Genomic DNA, 19,793 nt, shown 5'->3' on the forward strand with positions numbered 1-19,793 from the left:
CTCGAGCTAGCGAATGGAGGGATGGGGGAGAGTGTGGATGGCCGGGGGGGGTAGATAGAGGCGGGGTAGGGGATGGAGCTGAGCGGCCGGAGTGAGAGGCGTGGTAGGAGGGGTCTGTGGGGGAGAGGAGCCGACCAGGCACGTTGCATGAAGATGTACACGTTACGTGTTGAAGTTGTCAGTGCATGTGGTAACCAGTCCTGGCAAGTCGGAACGCCAGGCACGCGCAGAGAACTGGAGCTCATCTACGCATGTGTGCATTTGGCGCAGACCGATGATGTCAGCGGCTGGCTGCGTTGTCAGGAATCACTTTGCTTAAACTTAATGAGAGCAATTAAGTGGGCATGGAAACGGAGCTAGCAAAGGTGAACTGGCAAAGTAGATGAAGAGTAGGTCAAGGGAGATGCGGTTGCAGACCTTCAAGGTGATATTTCAAAATACACAGAATCGGTACATTCCAATGAGAAAGAAAAATTCCAAGGGGAGGACCCACCATCCGTGGTTAATAAAAATAGTTAAAGTTCGTATCAAACTGAAAGAAATAAACATAATTGTGCACAGTTGGGTAAAAGGTCGAAAGATTGGACAGAATATAAAAAGCAGCAAAGAACAACTAAAAGGTTAATAAGGAGGGAAAGATTAGCGTACAAGAGAAACCTGACAAGAATTAGCTAGACAGATAGCAAGAGTCTCTTTATTTTTTAAGAAACGATTTTACCAAAAGATCGTTGGTCCTATGGAAAGTGCGTATCGGGAAGCAATAAGGGAAAATAAAGAGATGGCAGATGAATTGAACAGATACTTTGCATTGGTCTTCGCAATAGAAGATACAAGCAGCATTCCAGAACTAACTGTAAATCAGGAAATGGATGGCAGAGAAGAACGTGAGAAAATTACAAACACCAGGGGAGTGCTGCTGAGCAAATTGATGGAGTTGCAGACTGAAAAGTCCTCGGGTCATGATGGACTTCATCCTAGGGTCGTTGAAAGAAGTGGCTGGTGAGATCATCGATACGTCGATTTTGATTTCCCAAAATGCCCTACATTAGGGCAAGTTTACATTAGACTGGAAAATTCAAAGGTAAGTCATTTATTCAAAACTGGAGGGAGACAGAAAGCAGGAAAGTAGCTGCCAATTAGCTTAACATCTGTCATAGGGAAGATGTTATACGTTATTCTTAAAGACGTCATAGAGGGCACTTAGACAAATTCAACGGAATCAGGCAGCGTCAACATAGTTTGGTAAAAGGGAAAACATATTTAACCAATTTATTGGTGTTCTTTGAAGAAGTAACACGTGCTGTGGATAAAGGGGGAGCTGTGGTTGCACTGTACTCAGATTTCCAGAAGGCATTTGATAAGGTGACACATCAACGGTTTCTGTGGAATATAAATGGTCATAGAGTAGGGGGTATCATAATGACATGGATAGAAGATTGGTTAGCTAACAGGAAACAGAAAGTAGGCATAAATGGGTCTTTTTTCTGGTTGGCAAGTGGTAACGAATGGCAAACCAAAGGGAACAGTGAAGGGCCTCTCCTTTTTACAACTTATATAAATGACTTGAATCAAGGGTCCGATGATATGGTTGCTGAATTTGCTGGTGACACACAGACAGGTAGGAAAATAAGTTGTGAAGAGGACATAAGGAGGCTACAAAGGGATATAAATATAGATTAAATAAGTGGGCAAATATCCGACAAATGGAGTTAACGAGAAAAAATGTGAAATTGTCCATTTAGGCAGGTTAAAGAAAAAATAATTATTTATCTAAATGATGAGTAATTGAAAAGTGCGATGGGTGTCCTCGTGCATGATCCACAAAAGGTTAGTTTGCAGGTATAGCAATTCATAAGGAAAGCTAAAATACGTTTATCATTTATTGCGAAGGGAATTGCATACAAAGTAGGGATGTTATGCTTCAGTTATACAGGACATTGGTGAGACCACATCTGCTTTGCTGTATAAAGTATTCGTCTTCTTATTTAAGGGAGGATATAAATGCATTGGAAGCAGTTCACAGAAGGTTTACAAGAATGGACGGGTTATCTAATGAAGAATGGTTGGACAGATAGGCTTGCACCCGCTGGATTTAGAAAAAGTAAGGGGCGAATTGATTGAAACATAAAAGATTCTGAGGGGTCATGACAGAGTGGATTTGGAAATGATGTTTCCTCTTGTGGGAGAGTCGAGAACAAGGATCACTGTTTATAAATAAGGGGACGCCCATTTAATACACAGATGAGGATTTTTTTCTCTCACAAGTGGTCGTGAGTCTTTGGAACTCTCTTCTTTAAAAGACCGCTGAAGCAGAGTCTTTAAATATTTTAAAGGCGGAGGTAGATTGATTCTTGATAAACAAGAGGGTGAAAGGTTATTCAGGGTAGGCGGCAATGTGGAGTTGAGGATACAAATCTATCAGCCATTATCTTATTGAATGGCGTAGCTGGCTCCAGGGACCAAATGGCCTACTCCTGCTCTTAATTTGCATGTTCGTATGTTCATATGTAACTGGCTATGTCCCCAAATGTCGTTCCAGAACAGTTACAACACAGGCAGCTACGCATCAATGTGGAAAACTGTCCCGCTATGTCCTCTCCACAAAAGGCAGGAACAACTGAACCAGGTGAATTGCGACCAGATCAGTGTGCTGTCGGTATCAGCAATGTGATGGAATAAACATAGAAACATAGAAAAATAGGAGCAGGAGCAGGCCATTCGGCCCTGCTCCGTCATTCTATACGATCATGGCCGATCGTCCAAGCTCAGTAACCTGTCCCGCTTTCCCCCCTATCCCTTCATCCCATTCGCCCTAAAAACTATATGTAACTCTTTCTTGAACATATTTAATGACTTGTTCTCAAATGCTTTCCTTGGTAGATAATTCCAAAGGTTCACCACTCTCTGGGTGAAGAAATCTCTCCTGCTCTCAGTCCTAAATGGCTTACTCCTAATCCTTAGACATGGACCCCTGGTCCTGGACTCCCCACAATAGGGAACATCCTTCCTGCATCTAGCCTGTCCAGTCCAGTTAGAATGGTGTCGGTTTCCATGACATCCCCTCTCATTCTTCTAAACTCTAGCAACTACAAGCCTAATCGACACAATCTCTCTTCATACCTCTGGCCTGTCATCCCAGGAATCAGTGTGGTGAGCCTTCCCTGCACTGCCTCCATAGCAAGAACACCCTTCCTCAGATTAGGAGACCAAAACTACACACAACAATCCAGATGTGGGCTCACCAAAGACTTTTTTATTTATTTTATATTTGTTTAGAGAATAAGCACTGAAACAGGCCCTTCAGTCCACCGAGTCTGTGCCGACCAACCAGCAACCTTTTATACTAATCCTACATTAACCCCATATTCCCAACCACATCCTCAACATTCCCCTACCACCTACCTACACTCGGGTCAATTTACAACGGCCAATTTACTATCACCCTGCAAGTCTTTGTCCGTGGAATGAAACTGTAACACCCGGCAGAAACCCACGCTTGCACAGGGAGAACTTGCAAACTCCACACAGGCAGTACCAAAAATTGAACGTGGGTCGCTGCAGCTGTGAGGTTGCGGTGCTAACCACTGCGCCACTGTGCCGCCCACCACGTAGACTTCTGTAATTGCAGCAGGACGACCTTGCTCATGTACTCGAATCCTGTCGCTATGAAAGCCAATATACCGTTTGCCTTCTTAACTGCCTGCTGCACCTGCATGCTTATTTTCAGCAAGTGGTGCACAAGGACACTCAGTTATCGCTGCACGTCCCCCTTTCCCAATCGAAATGCCTTTCTGTTTTTGCCACCAAAGTGGATAGCCTTGCATTTATCCACATTATACTGCATCTGCCATGTATTTGCTCACTCATTCAACTTGTCGAAATTGCACAGGAGCCTCTCTACATCCTCCTCATAGCTTACACTCCCATCCAGTTTTCTGTCGTCTGCAAACTTGGATATATTACAATTAATTCCTCATCTATATCGTTAATATATACTGTGAATCGCTGGGGTCCTAGCACTGATCCCTGTGCTAATCCACCAATCACTGCCTGCCACTCAGAAAAAGGCCCGTTTATTCCTCTTCTTTATTACCTGTCAGCCATCCAGTTCTCCATCAATGTCAGCGCCTTTCCCCCAGTCCCATGTGCTTTAATTTTACACGCTAATCTTTTGTGTGGAATCTTATCGAAAGCCTTCTGAAAGTCCAAATACACCACATCCACTGCTTATCCCTTACCTATTCTATTAGCTACATCCTCAAAAAATTGCGTTAGATTTGTCAAGCATGATTTGCCTTTCGTAAATCCATGTTGACTTTATCCGATCCAGTCATTAGTTTACAAGTGCTCAACTATTCCATCTTTTATAATGGACTCTTGCATTTTCCACACTACTGATGTCTGGCTAACCGGTTTATAATTCCTTGTTTTCTCTCCACCTCCTTTTTTAAATAGTGGGGTTACATCAGCTGACCTCCAATACGTTGGAAATGTTCACGAATCTATAGAATTAAACAAAAAAAAGAGTAGCGTTGCATCTATAATTTCTAGGGTCACTTCCTTAAGCACTCTGGGATGTAGATTATCAGGCCCTGTAGAATTATCGGCCTTCCATCCCATGAATTTCCCTAACTCCATATCCCGACTAATACCGTTTTCATACAGTTCCTCCTTCTCACTAGACAAAATGTTCCCCAACATTTCTGGTAGGTAAATAGTGTCCTCCTTTGTGAAGACGGAACTAAACCATGCATCTAATTTGTCAGCCATTTTTTTGTTCCCCATTATAAGTTCCCCCGTTTCTTACTGTAAGGGACCCACATTTGTCTTCACGAATCTTTTTCTCTTCAAATAACTATAGAAAATTTTACAGTCGGAAAGCTTACTCTCATACTCTATTTTCCCCTTCTTAATCAATCCCTTTGTCCGCCTTTGCTGAATTCTATACTGTTCCCAATCATCAGGTTTGCTGCATGTTCTGGCCATTTTATATTTCTCCTCCTTGGATCTAATATTCTTCCAAATTTCTTTTGCAAGCCACGGTTGAGCCATCCTTCCTGTTTTATTTTTGTGCCAGACAGAAATGAACATTTTTTGTAATTCAGCCATGTGATCTTTAAATGTTAGCCATTGCCTATTCACTATCAATCCTTTAAGTAACGTTCCCCAATCAACCATAGCCAACTCGCCCCTCATACCTTCATAATTTCCTTTATTTAGGTTCAGGACCCTGGTCTCGGAATGAACTCTCTCACTCTCCACCTTAATCAACAATTCTATCATGTTAAGGTCGCTCTTCCCCAAGGGACCCCACACAACAAGATTTTTAACTAATCCTTTCTCATTGCACAATATCCAGCCTAGGATGGCCTGTTCTCTAGTTGGTTCCTCAAAGTATTGTTCCACAAAAAAACATCACGTACGTACTCCAGGAATTCCTCCTCTGCAGTATTATTGCTAATATGTTTTTTCCAATCTATATGTTGATCAAAGTAACACAAAATTACAGTGGCACCCTTATTGCATGCATTGGTAATTTCCTGTTTATTATAATCCCCTACATCACCACTGCTGCTTGGGGGTCTATATAGAACCAACCCCAACGTGTTCTGCCCTTTAGTGTTTCTTAACTCCACCCATAAAGATTCCACTTCGGGATTCTCTGAGCTAATATGCTTTCTCACTATTGTATTGCTTTCCTCTTTTACTAACAACGCTTCTCCACCTCCTTTCCCTTTTTGCCTGTCCTTCCTAAATATTTCATGCCTTTGAATGTTCAGTTCCCATCCTTGGTCACCCGGAATCCATGTCTCGTAATTGCAACTGTATTGTATTTATTTATATCTATTTGCGTGGTTAACTCGTCTACCTTATTGTGAATGCTCCACACATTGGGACACAGCGCTTTTCGGCATGTCCTTTTAACATTTTTAGTCATCTTATCATTCTTTTACACTGTGGCCCTATTTGTTTCTTTCCCATGATTTCTATGTCTTCCACTTTTGACTTTATTGTTTCCTGTCTTTCGCTTCTATACTTGTTTCCTCCTCCTCAGTCTCTCAACTCAGGTTCCCAACCCCCTGCCATTCTCGTATAAATCCTCCACAACAGGACTAGCAGATGCCACCGCGAGGCCATCAGTTCCTCTCCTGCCTGAGTTCAAGCCATCCCGCTTGAGCAAGTCCCACCGTCTCCAGAACCAGTCCCGATCTCCAAAAATCTAAATCCCTCCCTCTTGCACCACTTTTTCCAGCCATGCATTCATCTGGTCCATTCTGCTGTTCCTATACTCACTAACACGTGGCACAGGAAGTAATACCGTGATTACTTCCTTTGTGGTCCAGCTTTTTAATTTAGCTCTTAACTCCTTCAATTCATTTTTCAGGAACACATCCTTTCTTTTTACCTATATCGTTGTTACTGACATTTACCACGACCACAAGCTATTCACCCTCCCCCTTCAGAATGTCCCGCAGCCGCTCCGAGAAATAATTAACCCAAGCACCATACCATCCTGGTGTCTCGTTTGTGGCCACAGAAACGCCTGTCTGTTTCCCTTACTATTGAATCTCCTTTCACTTTGGCTCTTGCAGTCTTCCACCAGCCCCCCTCCCCAGCTGTTCAGCGGAGCCATCCTTGGTGCCACGTACTTGGCGCTTGCTGCTTTCCCGTGGGAGGCCATCCCCCCAACAGGATTCAAAGTTATATATCAGTTCGAGAGTTGGATGGTCACAGGGGATTCCTGCAGTACCAATCTGAACATACGTCTGTGCCTGGTGGTCAACCATTCCCTTTTCTGCCTGTGAAGCCAATACCAGCAGTATGGCAACCACGGTATCTCTACCTCTCTGTCTGTCTGTCTATCTATCTATCTATCTATCTATCTATCTATCTATCTATCTATCTGTCTATCTATGCATCGATCTACCATGTGTCTCCATATTTCTTGAGTCTCCATCTATCTTCCTGTATATCTCTCTACCCACCTATTTATCTGTCTACCACATCTGTCTATTTATCTATCTATCTATCTATCTATCTATCTATCTATCTATCTATCTATCTATCTATCTATCTATCTATCTATCTATCTATCTATCTATCTATCTATCTATCTGTCTATCTACCCATCTATCTGCAAGAAATTCCGGAAATACTCAGCAAGTCTGGCAGGATCTGTGCAGAGAGAAGCAGAGTTAACGTTTCTGGTCAGAGACCCTTCGTCAGAACTGGCAAATGTAAGAAATGTGAAACGTTTTAAGCAAGTAAAGCGGAGTGGGGAAGAGATAACAAAGGTGAAGATGTTGATAGGATAGGGTCACAGTGAATAACTGACCAGAAGGGCATGGAAAGAAGGCGGATGGTATGTTAATGATGTGCTGAAAGACAAAGTGATAGAATGTGATTGACTGCAAAGCACAGAGCTCACCAATCAGAAACATAAAACGCACATTAAAAAAAACAGTCGGCAGGCACACTGGAAACAAACTAAACAAACAAACCATACTGTGTGGGGTGTTGGCGGGGGGGGGGGGGCGGGGTGTCCTCGGTTGAGGAAGAAGGAAGACATATCATAAACACTGTCGTGGAAGGTAGCATCATCAGAGCAGATGCGTTGGAGATGGAGAAACGGGGAGAATGGAATGGAGCCCTTCCAGGAGGCAGGGTGTGAAGAAGTGTAGTCGAGGTACCTGTGGGAGCCGGTGGGCTTATGATGGATATTCGTAGACAGCCTATACCCAGAGATGTTAGCAGAGAACAAAGCACAAAGAACAGTACAGCACAGGAATAGGCAATTCGGCCCTCCAAGCCTGCGCCGAACTTGATGCCTGCCTAAACTAAAACCTTCTGCACTTCCGTTTTTTATTTCGAGATACAGCACTGAAACAGGACCTTCGGCCCACCGAGTCTGTGCCGACCAACAACCACCCATTTACACTAACCCAACAGTAATCCCATATTCCCTCTACTAGGGGCAATTTACAACAGCCAATTTACCTATCACCTGCAAGTCTTTGGATGTGGGAGGAAACCGGAGCACCCAGCGAAAACCCACGCAGACAGAGGGAGAACTTGCAAACTCTGCACAGGCAGTACCCAGAATCGAACCCCGGGTCGCTGGAGCTGTGAGGCTGTGAAGCTGCGGTGCTAACCACTGCGCCACGGTGCCGCCCATACCTCTCTATTTCCATCCTATTCATGTATTTGTCAAGATGCCTCTTAAATGTCTCTATGGTACCCGCTTCCACCAACTCCCCGGCATCACGTTCCAGGCACATACCACACTCTGTGTAAAGAACTTGCCTCGCACATCCCCTCTAAACTTTGCCCCTCTCACCTTAAACCTATGTCCCCTAGTAACTGACTCTTCCACCTTGGGAAAAAAGCTTCTGACTATCCACTCTGTCCATGCCACTTATAACTTTGTAAACCTCTATCATGTCGCCCCTCCACGTCCGTCATTTCAGTGCAAACAATCCAAGTTTGTACAACCTCTCCTCATAGCTAATGCCCTCCAGACCAGGCAACATCCTGGTAAACCTCTTCTGTACCCTCTCCAAAGTCTCCACATCCTTCTGATAGTATGGCGACCAGAATTGCACGCAATATTCTAAGTGTGGCCTAACTAAAGTTCTGTACAGCTGCAGCATGACTTGCCTATTTTTATACTCTATGCCCCGACCGATGAAGGCAAGCATGCCATATGCCTTCTTGACGACGTTATCCACCTGCGTTGCCACTTTCAGTGACCTGTGGACCTGTACGCCCAGATCTCTCTGCCTGTCAATACTCCTAAGGCTTCTGCCATTTACTATATACCTCCCACCTGCATTAGACCTTCCAAAATGCAATACCTCACATTTGCCCGAATTAAACTCAATCTGCCATTTCTTCGCCCAAGTCTCCAACTGATCTATATCCTGCTGTATCCTCTGACAATCCTCATCACTGTCTGCAACTCCACCAACCTTTGCGTCATCCGCAAACGTACTAATCAGACCAGCTACATTTTCCTCCAAACCATTAATATATACTACAAACAGAACACGTCCCAACACTGATCCCTGTGGAACACCACTAGTCACACCCTCCATTCAGAAAAGCACCGTTCCACTGCTATCCTCTGTCTTCTATGACCGAGCCAGTTCTGTATCCATCTTGCTAGCTCCCCTCTGATCCCATGTGACTTCACCTTTTGTATCAGTCTGCCATGAGGGACCTTGACAAAGGCTTTACTAAAGTCCATATAGATAACATCCACTGCCCTTCCTTCATCAATCATCTTTGTCACTTCCTCAAAAAACTCAATCAAATTAGTCAGACACCACCTCCCCTTTACAAAACCATGCTGCCACTCGCAACTGAGCCCATTTGTTTCCAAATGGGAGTAAATCCTGTCCCGAATAATCCTCTCTAATAATTTCCCTACCACTGATGTAAGGCTCACCGTCCTATAATTTCCTGGCTTATCCTTGCTACCCTTCTTAAACAAAAGAACAACATTGGCTATTCTCCAGTCCTCTGGGACCTCACCTGTAGCCAATGAGAATGCAAATATTTCTGTCAAGGCCCCAGCAATTTCTTCCCTTGCCTCCCTCAGTATTCTGGGGTAGATCCCATCAGGCCCTGGGGACTTATCTACTTTAATGCTTTTCAAGACACACAACACCTCCTCCTTTTTGATGATGAGATGACTGAGACTATCTGAACTCCCTTCCCTAGGCTCATCATCCACCAAGTCCTTCTTCTTGTTGAATACTGATGCAAAGTACTCATTTCGTACCTCGCCCATTTCCTCAGGCTCCACACATAGATTCCCTTCTCTGTCCGTGAGTGCACCAACCCTTTCCCTGGTTACCCTCTTGCTCTTTATATACGCATGAAAAGCCTTGAGATTTTCCTTAATCCTGTTTGCCAATGACTTCTCATAACCCCTTTTAGCCCTCCTGACTCCTAGCTTAAGTTCCTTCCTACTGTCTTTATATTCCTCAAGGGATTCGTCTGTTCCGAGCTTTCCAGCCCTTATGAATGCTTCCTTTTTCTTTTTGACGAGGCTCACAATATCCCGCATTATCCAAGTTTCCCGAAACTTGAAGTTGAGGAAGGGAAGGACAGTGTCAGATATGGACCATGTGAAGGTGAGAGAAGGGTGGAAATTAGAAGAAAAGTTAATAAAGTTGTCTCGTTCCGTGCAGGAGTAGGAAATGGCAGCGATATAGTCATCAATGTACCGGAAAAAGAGTTGGGGATGGGGGCCTGAGTGGGACTGGAACAAGGAATGTTCAACATATCCCACAAAAGGACAGACATAAGTGGGACAGATGCGGGTACCGACAGCAACACCTTTTACTTGAAGGGAGTGAGTGCAGTTGAAGGAGAAGTTGTTTAATGTGAGAACAAGTTCAGCCAGGTGGAGGAGGGTGGTGGTGGATCGGGACTGTTGGGCCTCTATTCAAGGAAGAAGCGGAGCGCCCCCAAACCGTCCTGGTTGGGAATGGAGATGTAGAGAGATTGGATGTCCATAGTGAAGAGGAGGCGGTTAGGGCCAGGAAACTGGAAATTGTCAAAATGACGTAGGGCGTCAAAAGAGTCACAGATGTCGGTGGGAAAAGGCTGGACCAGCAGAGAAAAGATAGAGTCAAGACAGGAAGAAATAAGTTCAGTGGGGCAGGAACAGGCTGAAACAATGGGTCTGCCGAGACAGTCCTGTTTGTTGATTTTGAGAAGGAAATAGTAGTGGGCTCTCCGGGGTTGCGGGATTATGAGGCTGGAAGCTGTAGAGGGAAGATGTCCAGAGAAGATGAGATCAGTGACAGTAGCCTGATGTTCGGTGGTGGGGTCATGGTCCTAGGGAGGCAGGAAGAAGTGTCTGAGAGTTGGCGCTGAGCCTCGGCAAGGTCGAGGACGGTGCGTCAGACAACAACATCACCACCCTTATCTGTAGGTTTGATGACCATGTCGGGATTAGACGTGAGAAACCGGAATGCGGCAAGTTTAGAGGGGGGAAGGTTAGAGTGAGTGATGGGGCAGAGAAATTGAGACAGCCGATATCTCGCCGACAGGTTTCAATGAAAAGATCAAGAGCAGGTAAGAAGCCAAAGGGACGGGTCCAGCTACAGGCGGAATGCTGGAGGTGCTTGAATGGGTCCGCTGATCTGGGGGAGGACTCCTGGTAAAAGATGTGTGCCCGGGGGGCTCGAGTTCCCTGCCGATCAGGGAATTCAATGAGATAGAGGCATAAGGGGATAGAATTGAGCACTTTGCTGAGTACCTGACCTGAAACGTTAACTCTGCTTCGCTCGGCACTGATGCTGCGAGACCTGCTGAGTATTTCGAGCATTTCTTGTTTTTATTCCAGATTTCCGGCATCTGCAGTGTTTTGTTTTTATTATCCATGTATCTATCTATCTATCTATCTATCTATCTATCTATCTATCTATCTATCTATCTATCTATCTATCTATCTATCTATCTATCTATCTATCTGTCTGTTTGTCTATCTTTCTGTCTATCTGTCTCTCTACCTATCTATCTGGAACCAACCAGAGAGCAGGTTATATTAGACGTGGCATTGTGTAATGTGACATGATTAATTAATGACCGCAGAGTAAAGGCACATCTAGCTCGCAGTAACTATAAAATGATTGAATTTTGCATCCAGTTTGAAAGAGAGAGAAGTTGGTTGAAGACTAGTACTGTAAACTTAATGAAGGACAACTATGTTTGCATATACGCTGAACTGGCTGAATGAACTAGGCTAGCTGACAGATCAATAGAGAAGCAGTGGCAGATATTTAAGGGGATATTTCAGAACACTCAGAATATGTATATGCCTACTGTAAAGAAAGATTCTAAGGGGAGGACCCACCATCCGTGTTTAACTGAGGAAGTTAAGGAAACCATAAAACGTAATGAAAAAGCATATCAATGTGCAAAGATGATTGGCAGGTCAAAATACCAAGAATGGCAGAGCATGACTACAAGGTTAATCAGGAGGAAGAAATTGGAGCATGAAAGGAGGCTAGCTAGAAATATAAAAACGAATACCAGGAGTTTCTACGGGTATTTAAAATGAAAAGATTAAGTAAAGTGAGTGTTGTTGCGCTAGAGAGTGAGAAGTGAGTGTTAATAGTAGACAATGAGGAAATAGCGGATGAAATGAACAAATATTTTACTTTTACATTCACTATAGAGGATACAAAAAACATTCCAGTAACAGCTGCAAATCAGGAGGTGGAAGGAAGAGAGGAACTGCTGAAATTACAATCACCTGGAAAGCAGTACTGAGCAAAGTGATGGAGCTGCGGGCCGGCAAGTCCCAGGATCCTAATGGGCTTCATCTGAGGGTCTTAAAAGAGGTGCTAAAGAGGTAGTAGATGTGTAGGTGTTAATTTTGCAAAATTCACTTGATGGAAAGGTTCCATCAGATTGGAAAGTAGCAAATATCACCCCTCTATTCAAGAAGGTGGGGAGGCAGAAAACGAGTAACGAGAGGCCCGTTAGGTTGACGTCTGTCGTGGGGAAGCTGTTTAAATCGATCGTTAAGAAGGTTATAGCTGTGCCCTTAGAAAAACATCAAGGTAATCGTGAATAGTCAGCATGGATTTTTGAAAGGGAAATTATGTTTAAACAATTTATTGCAGTTCTTTGAATGAGTGACATGTGCTGTGGATACTGTACTTGGAGTAGCAGAAGGCATTTGAAAAGGTGCCACATAAAAGGTTATTGCGCAAAGTGGGAGCTCACGGTGTAGGGGGTAATATATTAGCATGGATAGAAGATTAGCTGGCTGGCAAAAAATCATAGAGCATGCATAAATGGGTCATTTTCTGATTGGCAGGATGTGACGAGTGGAGACCCGCAGGGGTCTGTGTTCGGGCCTCAACAATTTTGAATTTATATCAATCACTTCGATGAGGGGAGCGATGGCATAGTAGCTAAATTTGCAGATGACATAAATATAGGTGGAAAGGAAGTTGTGAAGAGCGTATATAGAGCTTGCAGACCGTTATGGATAGGTTCAGCGAGTAGGCAAACAATCTGGTAGATGGAGTAAAATGTGGTAAAATGTGAAGTTGTTCACTTTGGCAGGAAGATCAAAACACAAAGTGTGCCTTAAACGGGGAAGTACTGCAGAATTCCGAGGTGCAGAGGGATCGAGGTGTTCTGGTACATGAGTCGCAAAAAGATAGTTTGTGGGTACAGCAAGTAATAAAGAATGCCAGTGGAGTGATATCCTTTATTACGAGAGGAATTGAGATAAAGGTAAGGATGTCATGATTCAGTTATACAGGGCATTGGTGCGATCACATCTCGAATATTGTGTGCAGTTTTGGTCTCCATATTTGAGGAAGGATGTGAATGCGTTGGAGGCGGTTAAGAGGAGGTTTACGAGATTGATACTGGGAATGAGCGGGTTATCGTATGAGGAAATGTTGGACAGACTGGGCTTGTTTTCACTGGAGATTAGAAGAGTGAGGGCAGACTTGATTGAAGTATAGAAGATCCTGAACGGTCTTGACAAGATAGATGTGGAAATGATGTTTCCTCTTGTGGGTGAGCCCAGAACAAGAGGGCACTGTTTTAAAATTAGGGGTCACCCTAAAAAGACGGAGGCAAGGAGATTGTTTTTTCTCTCACAGGGTTTTGTGACTTTGCAATTCGATGCCTCAGAAGCTGGTGGAGGTTTGGTCATTGAATATTTTTAAAGCGGGCCCAGGGAGATTTGTGTTAGACAAGAGAATGAACGATTATCGACTGTAGATGGAAGCATGACATTCGAGATAGAAATCGATCATCTATGATTTTACTGAATGGCCTACTTCTGCTCCGAACTTATTTAATTTTCTGGTCGCGGGTTTAGAAAGTGCTGTTTTAGGAGCCTTAGTTCGTTGCTGCAGTGCATCTTGCATATGGTACACACTGTTGCCACAGGGCATTGGTGGTGGAGGGAGTGAATGTTTGGTGGATGGGTTGTCGATCAAGAGGAGTGCGTTGTCCTGGATGGTGGCGAGCTTCTTGAGTGTTTTATACCTGCACCCATCAGGGCAAGGGGAGAGTATTCCATCACAACCCTGAATTTTTCCTTATCGATGGTGGACAGGCATTGGGGAGACATGTGATGAGTTACATGCTGCAGAATTCCTAGTCTCTGACATGCTCTTGTAGCTACGGAATTTATGTGGCTGGTCCAGTTCAGTATCTGGTCAATGGTATCCTCCAGGATGCTGATAGTGGGGTTTCAGAAATGGTAATGCCAGTGAATGTCAAGGAGAGATGTTTGAATTCTCCCTTTTTGGAGATGGTCATTATCTGGCACTTGTGTGGTGCAAATGTCACTTGCCACATATCAGCCCAACTGTGAATGTTCTCCATGCACTGATGCATCTGGACAAGGCCTGCTTCAGTATCTGAGGAGTCGTAAATGGTGCTGAGCATTGTGCAATCATCAGTGAACATCCCCACTTCTGAACTTACGGTGGAGGGAAAGTCAGGAGTGATCTTGATCACTCTTTCCCTCTCTCTCTATCTCTATGTACCCCTTCTCTGTGTTGCTCCCCCCTCTCTGTGCTGTTCTCCTCCCCTCTGTGTCGTCCTCGCTCTCTGTGTACCTCTCTTTCTCTCTGTCCCCGCACACTCTCTCTCTCTCTGCCCCCTCTCTCACCCTATCTCTCCCTCTCTGTTTTTCACTCTCTTCCCTCTCTCTTTCCCCTCTTTCACTCTCTGCCTTCCTCTCTCTCTGCCCCATTCTGTGATGTGCTCTCTCTCTCTCCCTCTCTTTCTTTTTCTGCTCCCGCTTTTCTTCCCGTTCACTCTCCCCTTCTCTCCCTCCTCCGTTTTTGCTGTCACTGCTCCCCTCTCTTTCTCCGCATCTCTCCCCCTCACCTCTCCCTCCCCCTTACCTCTATCTCCATATCCAACCGCCACTCTCTCTCTGCCCCCCTCACTTTCTCTGTCTGCTCCACTCGTTCTTTCTCTCTTTTTCACCTCCTTCTCTGTCTCCTCCCCTCTTTCTCTCTCTCACTCTCTCTCTCTGTACATCTTCCGCATCCCCTTCTCTCGCTCCCTGTTCCCACCTGGCAGGCAAACTCCCACCTGCCAAGACTGAGGCACACATGATTTCATCACATGAACATTAACACTTAAAATTGCAAGCCCCTGACAGGAAGGCTATTTGCATAGTACTAGCAATGTTGGAACAAATAAAATCCAGGAGTTGCTTCCCGAATACACAGAAGAAATGGTCGGAACAAAGCAGTTTTAGTCATAGAGATATACAGCACAGAAAGAGGCCTTTCAGCCTATCGTGTTTGTGCAGGCCATCCAGCACCTATCTATTCTAATCCCTTTTGCAGTACTTCGACCGCAGTCTTGTCTGCTATGGAATTTCAAGTGCTCATCTAAATACTTCTTAAATGTTGTGTGGGTTCAGGCCTCTGCCACCCCTTCAGGCAATGTGTTCCTGATTCCAAGCACTCTCTGAGTGAAAAGATTATTTCCTCAAATCCCCTCTAAACCTTCTGCCACTTACCTTAAATCTATACCTCCTGGTTATTGCCACCTCTCTTAAGGGAAACGTTTCTTGCCATCTACCCTATCTATGCCCCTCATAATTTTGTATACAGCACTCAGCTCCCCCATCAACCTGCTCTGCTCTAAGGAAAACAACCCTAGCCTTTTCAGTCTCTCTTCACAGCTGAAGTGCTCCATCCCAGGCAACATCCTGGTGAATCCCCTCTGCACCCTCTCCAGTGCAATCACATCCTTCCTATAGTTTGGCGACTGGAACTGTATACAGTACTCCAGCTGTGGCTGAAATAGCATTTTATACAACTCCATCATAACTTCCATGCTCTTATATTCTATGCCTCGGCTAATAAAGGCAAATATCCTGACCACCTCGTCTAACTGTGCTGCTGCTTTAAGTGATCTATGGACAAGTACACCAGGTTCCTCCGACCTTCTGTAATTCATAGGATCCTACCATCCATTGTATTTTCCCTTGCCTTGTTAGTCCTTCCAAACTGCATCACCTCACACTTCTCAGGATTAAATTCTGTTTTCCACTGTTCTGCCCATCTTTCCAGCCCATCAATATCGTCCTGCAGTCCAAGGCTTTCCTCCACACTATTTATGGCACCATCAATTTTCGAGTCATCTGCGAACTTACTGATCATACCTCCTTTATGTTAATTAATGTGCACCACAACAAGCACCGATCTCTGTGGTACACTGCTGGTCACAGGCTTCCAATCACAAAATCAACCTTCGACCATCACCCTCTGCCTCCTGCCACTAAGCCAATTTGGAATTCAATTTGCCAAATTGCACTGGATTCCATGGGCTCTTACCTTCTTGACAATCTCCCATATGGGACCTTATCAAAAGCCACACTGAAGTCCATGTGGACTACAACAACTGCTTTACCATTATCTAGACACCTACTCACATCGAAAAATTCAAACAAGTTAGTTAGACATGATCCCCCTCTGACCAAGCCATGCTGATTATCCTTGATTAATCCCTGCTTCTCCAAGTGAGGTTATTCCTGTCCCTCATATTTTTTCCAATGATTTGCCTATCACTGATGTTGGTCAGACCACTGGCCTGTAATTACCTGGTTTAACTCTGGTGCCATAGACTAATGGTACCACATTCGCAGTCCTCCAGTCCTCTAGCACCTCTCCTGTGGCCAGAGAGAATTTGAAAATTTGTGTCAGAGCCCCTGCTATCTCCTCCCTTGCCTGGGATACATCTCATCTAGGCCTGGGCATTTATCCACTTTTAAGCTCGCACAAACCGCCAATATCTCCACCCCCCACCCCACCACCTTTCATTGCTAATTTGCTGAAGTATATCACAATCTGCCTCCCTGAGCTTTACATCTACATCGTCTTTCTCCATACTGAACATAGTCATGTTACTAGTTGGCTGTTGAGATTTGAACTTCCAACAAAGGATTCGAACTGAGAAAACTCCTGGCGCCTGTTTTGATAAGACTTCTCTCCTGTCTGCCCTCATCTCGCTGGCACGAGCTTCGGAAACCATTGAAGACACGTAAACTCAAAGAGAAAAAAGTCTCCTACGTGAAACAGGTTTAAAAGGAACACTGGGCTCCAATGAAATGCAAGACCATTTCTTCAAACAAGGACTGCAGCGAGCTCGAGAAACAATAGGAAGATATTGTCTCTAACTACTCTACTTATCTTTCCGTCTGCTCTTTTTTGTCCCTAATCGCATGTTATATTGCGTGTGCATGCCGGCGTGGGCGAGTCGTTAGTCCATAGGCGTTAACCGTATTAGAGTTTAAGTATAAGGTTTAATAAATTTCATCTTTCTACTTCAAACCTAAGAAAGCCTGTTTGTGCTCATCCGTCGCCTTATAATTGGAAAGCGGTGAACAAGGATTCACCAAGGGGGATCTCACAAGACAGTGCATTTAAAATAAAACGCTGTTACTATAAGACCAGGTGAAGACAGTAACAGGCCAGTAGACACCTTTCTCATACGACCATAGCACCCCTTTCTCTCACCCTCGCTCCCCCATGGTTTCTCTCCCCCATCTCTCTCTCTCACTCTCTGCCCCCTCGCTCGCTCTCCTCCACTCCCCCTCTCGTCCTTTTCTTTCTCCCTCTATTCCCCCTCTCTCTCACACTCTCTCATTCTGTGTCCCCATTCCTTGCCCCCGTCTCGCTCTCATCAACTCGCTGTCTCTCCCCCACACTCTCTCCTCCCCAGCTCTCTCTCTGCCCCTCGCCCCACCCCCTGCCCCAGCTCTCCTTCTCGCAGAAGAGACAGGGAAACGCTATGTATCCTTAATAGCACATGGAGTGGGCAGAGGCAGAGGGGACCGGGGTGTACATGTACTTACATCTTTGAGGGTGAAAGATCATATTGAGAGATTCGTCAGCTAAGTATAGGGGAGTTTGGGCTTCATAAATAATTGTGAGTGCAAAAGCACGGAAGTTATGCTGAACCTTGACAACGCTCTGGTTAGTCCACAACTAGAATATTGCATCCAGTTCTGGTCACCACACATTTGGAAGGATGTGAGGGTTCATCAGGGGGATCAGAGGAAATGGTAGTTCCAGGGAGGGGAGGATTTAGCAATAAAAACAAGAAATGCTGGAACCACTCAGCAGGTCTGTCAGCATCTGTGGAAAGAGAAGCAGAGTTAACGTTTCGGGTCAGTGACCCTTCTTTGGATTTAGCAAAGTGGACTGAAGACAGCTACCTGAAGGTGTCAATGCAGTGAGAGTGAGTGAGGGTTAAGAACAAATATTTTCACACAAAGACAAATAGGGCGGGACTCCCAAATCCAGAGCCCTTTGGATAGGGACAAAAGGGAAGCTTATGTCAGATACCGACAGTTCAATACCACCGAATGCCGAGAGGAGTGAAGGAAGTTCAGGGGTTAAATTAAAAGGACAATTAGGAAAGCTAAGAGATAGTGGGAAAATAATATTACCAAGTGAAAGCAAGGAAAATGCAAATATGTTTTATAAATACACGATGAGCAAGAGGATAACTAAGGATAGAGTATTAGGGACCAAAAAGGGAATGTCTGAATGGAGGTGGGAGATGTGGGCATGGTTCGTAATGAATACTTTGTGTCTGTCTTCATAAAAGCGGGGGAACGATGCAGACATTGTAGTTAAAGAGGAGGAGTGTGAAATATTGGATGGGATAAACAGCGTGAGAGGGGAAATATTAAGGTGTTTGGCATCTTTGCAAGTGTATAAATGGTGAGGCCTGGATGCATTGGAATCAGTTCAAAAAATGTTCATTAGCTGATTACTGGGATGAAGGGGCTGTCCTCTGAGGAAAGGTTGAACAGGTTGGGCCTGTACTCATTGGAGTTTAGAAGAATGAGAGGTGATCTTATTGAAACCTATAAAATGCTTAAAGGGATGGACAGGGTAGATGCCAGTAAGATGTTTCCCCTGGTTCAGGTGTCGAGAAACAATAGACACAATTTCAAAATAAGGGCGAAGCCACTTAGGACTGAAATGAGAAGACATTTCTTTACTCAGAGGGTTGTGTATCTTTGGAATTCTCTAGCCCAGAGGGTCGTGGAAGCTCAGTCATTTATTATGTTGAAAGCAGAGATTGACAGATTTCTAAATACCAATGATATCAAGGGATATCTGGATAGTGTGGGAAAAGTGCATTGAAGTGTATGATCAGCCATGATAGCATTGAATGGCGGAGCAGGCTTGATGGGCTAAATGGCCTACTCCTGTTCCTATCTTCCCAAACTGCTGAAATAGTTTCTCCCAAACTACCCCATCAGTTTACCTTAATATCTCAACAACTTTGATCAAATCATCTTGATCCTCTTAAATTCCATGGAATGCATCACACGTTTGTGTAATATCACCTCGTAATTTAACCCTTGGAGTTCACTTATCACGCTGGTAAATCTACAGTGCACTCAAATGTGCATGGACCTACCAAGTCTCTTTGCATGTCCAAAGTTTCTAGCCTTTCATCATTTGTAAAGTACTATGTTCGAGTCTTTTGCGCTGACATTGAAATCCATCTATCACAGCTTTGCCCATTCACATAAGATATTAGTATCTCGTTGCAATGTTATGCTTCCAGCTACACTGCGTACACCGTTGCCTATTTTTGTGTCATTTGCAACATTGGTATTTGACAATCCACCTCATTATATTATATCGTTAATAAATACAGAAAAACTGAGCCACACACGGGCTTTGCATTCGTAGACAGAAGGGAATCATTTCATCCTCGAGGTTTTGTTTTTAAATTCCAGATTTACGTTTTTT

This window comes from Heterodontus francisci, unplaced genomic scaffold, assembly GCF_036365525.1.
Source record: "Heterodontus francisci isolate sHetFra1 unplaced genomic scaffold, sHetFra1.hap1 HAP1_SCAFFOLD_56, whole genome shotgun sequence".
NCBI classification, from domain to species: Eukaryota; Metazoa; Chordata; class Chondrichthyes; order Heterodontiformes; family Heterodontidae; genus Heterodontus; species Heterodontus francisci.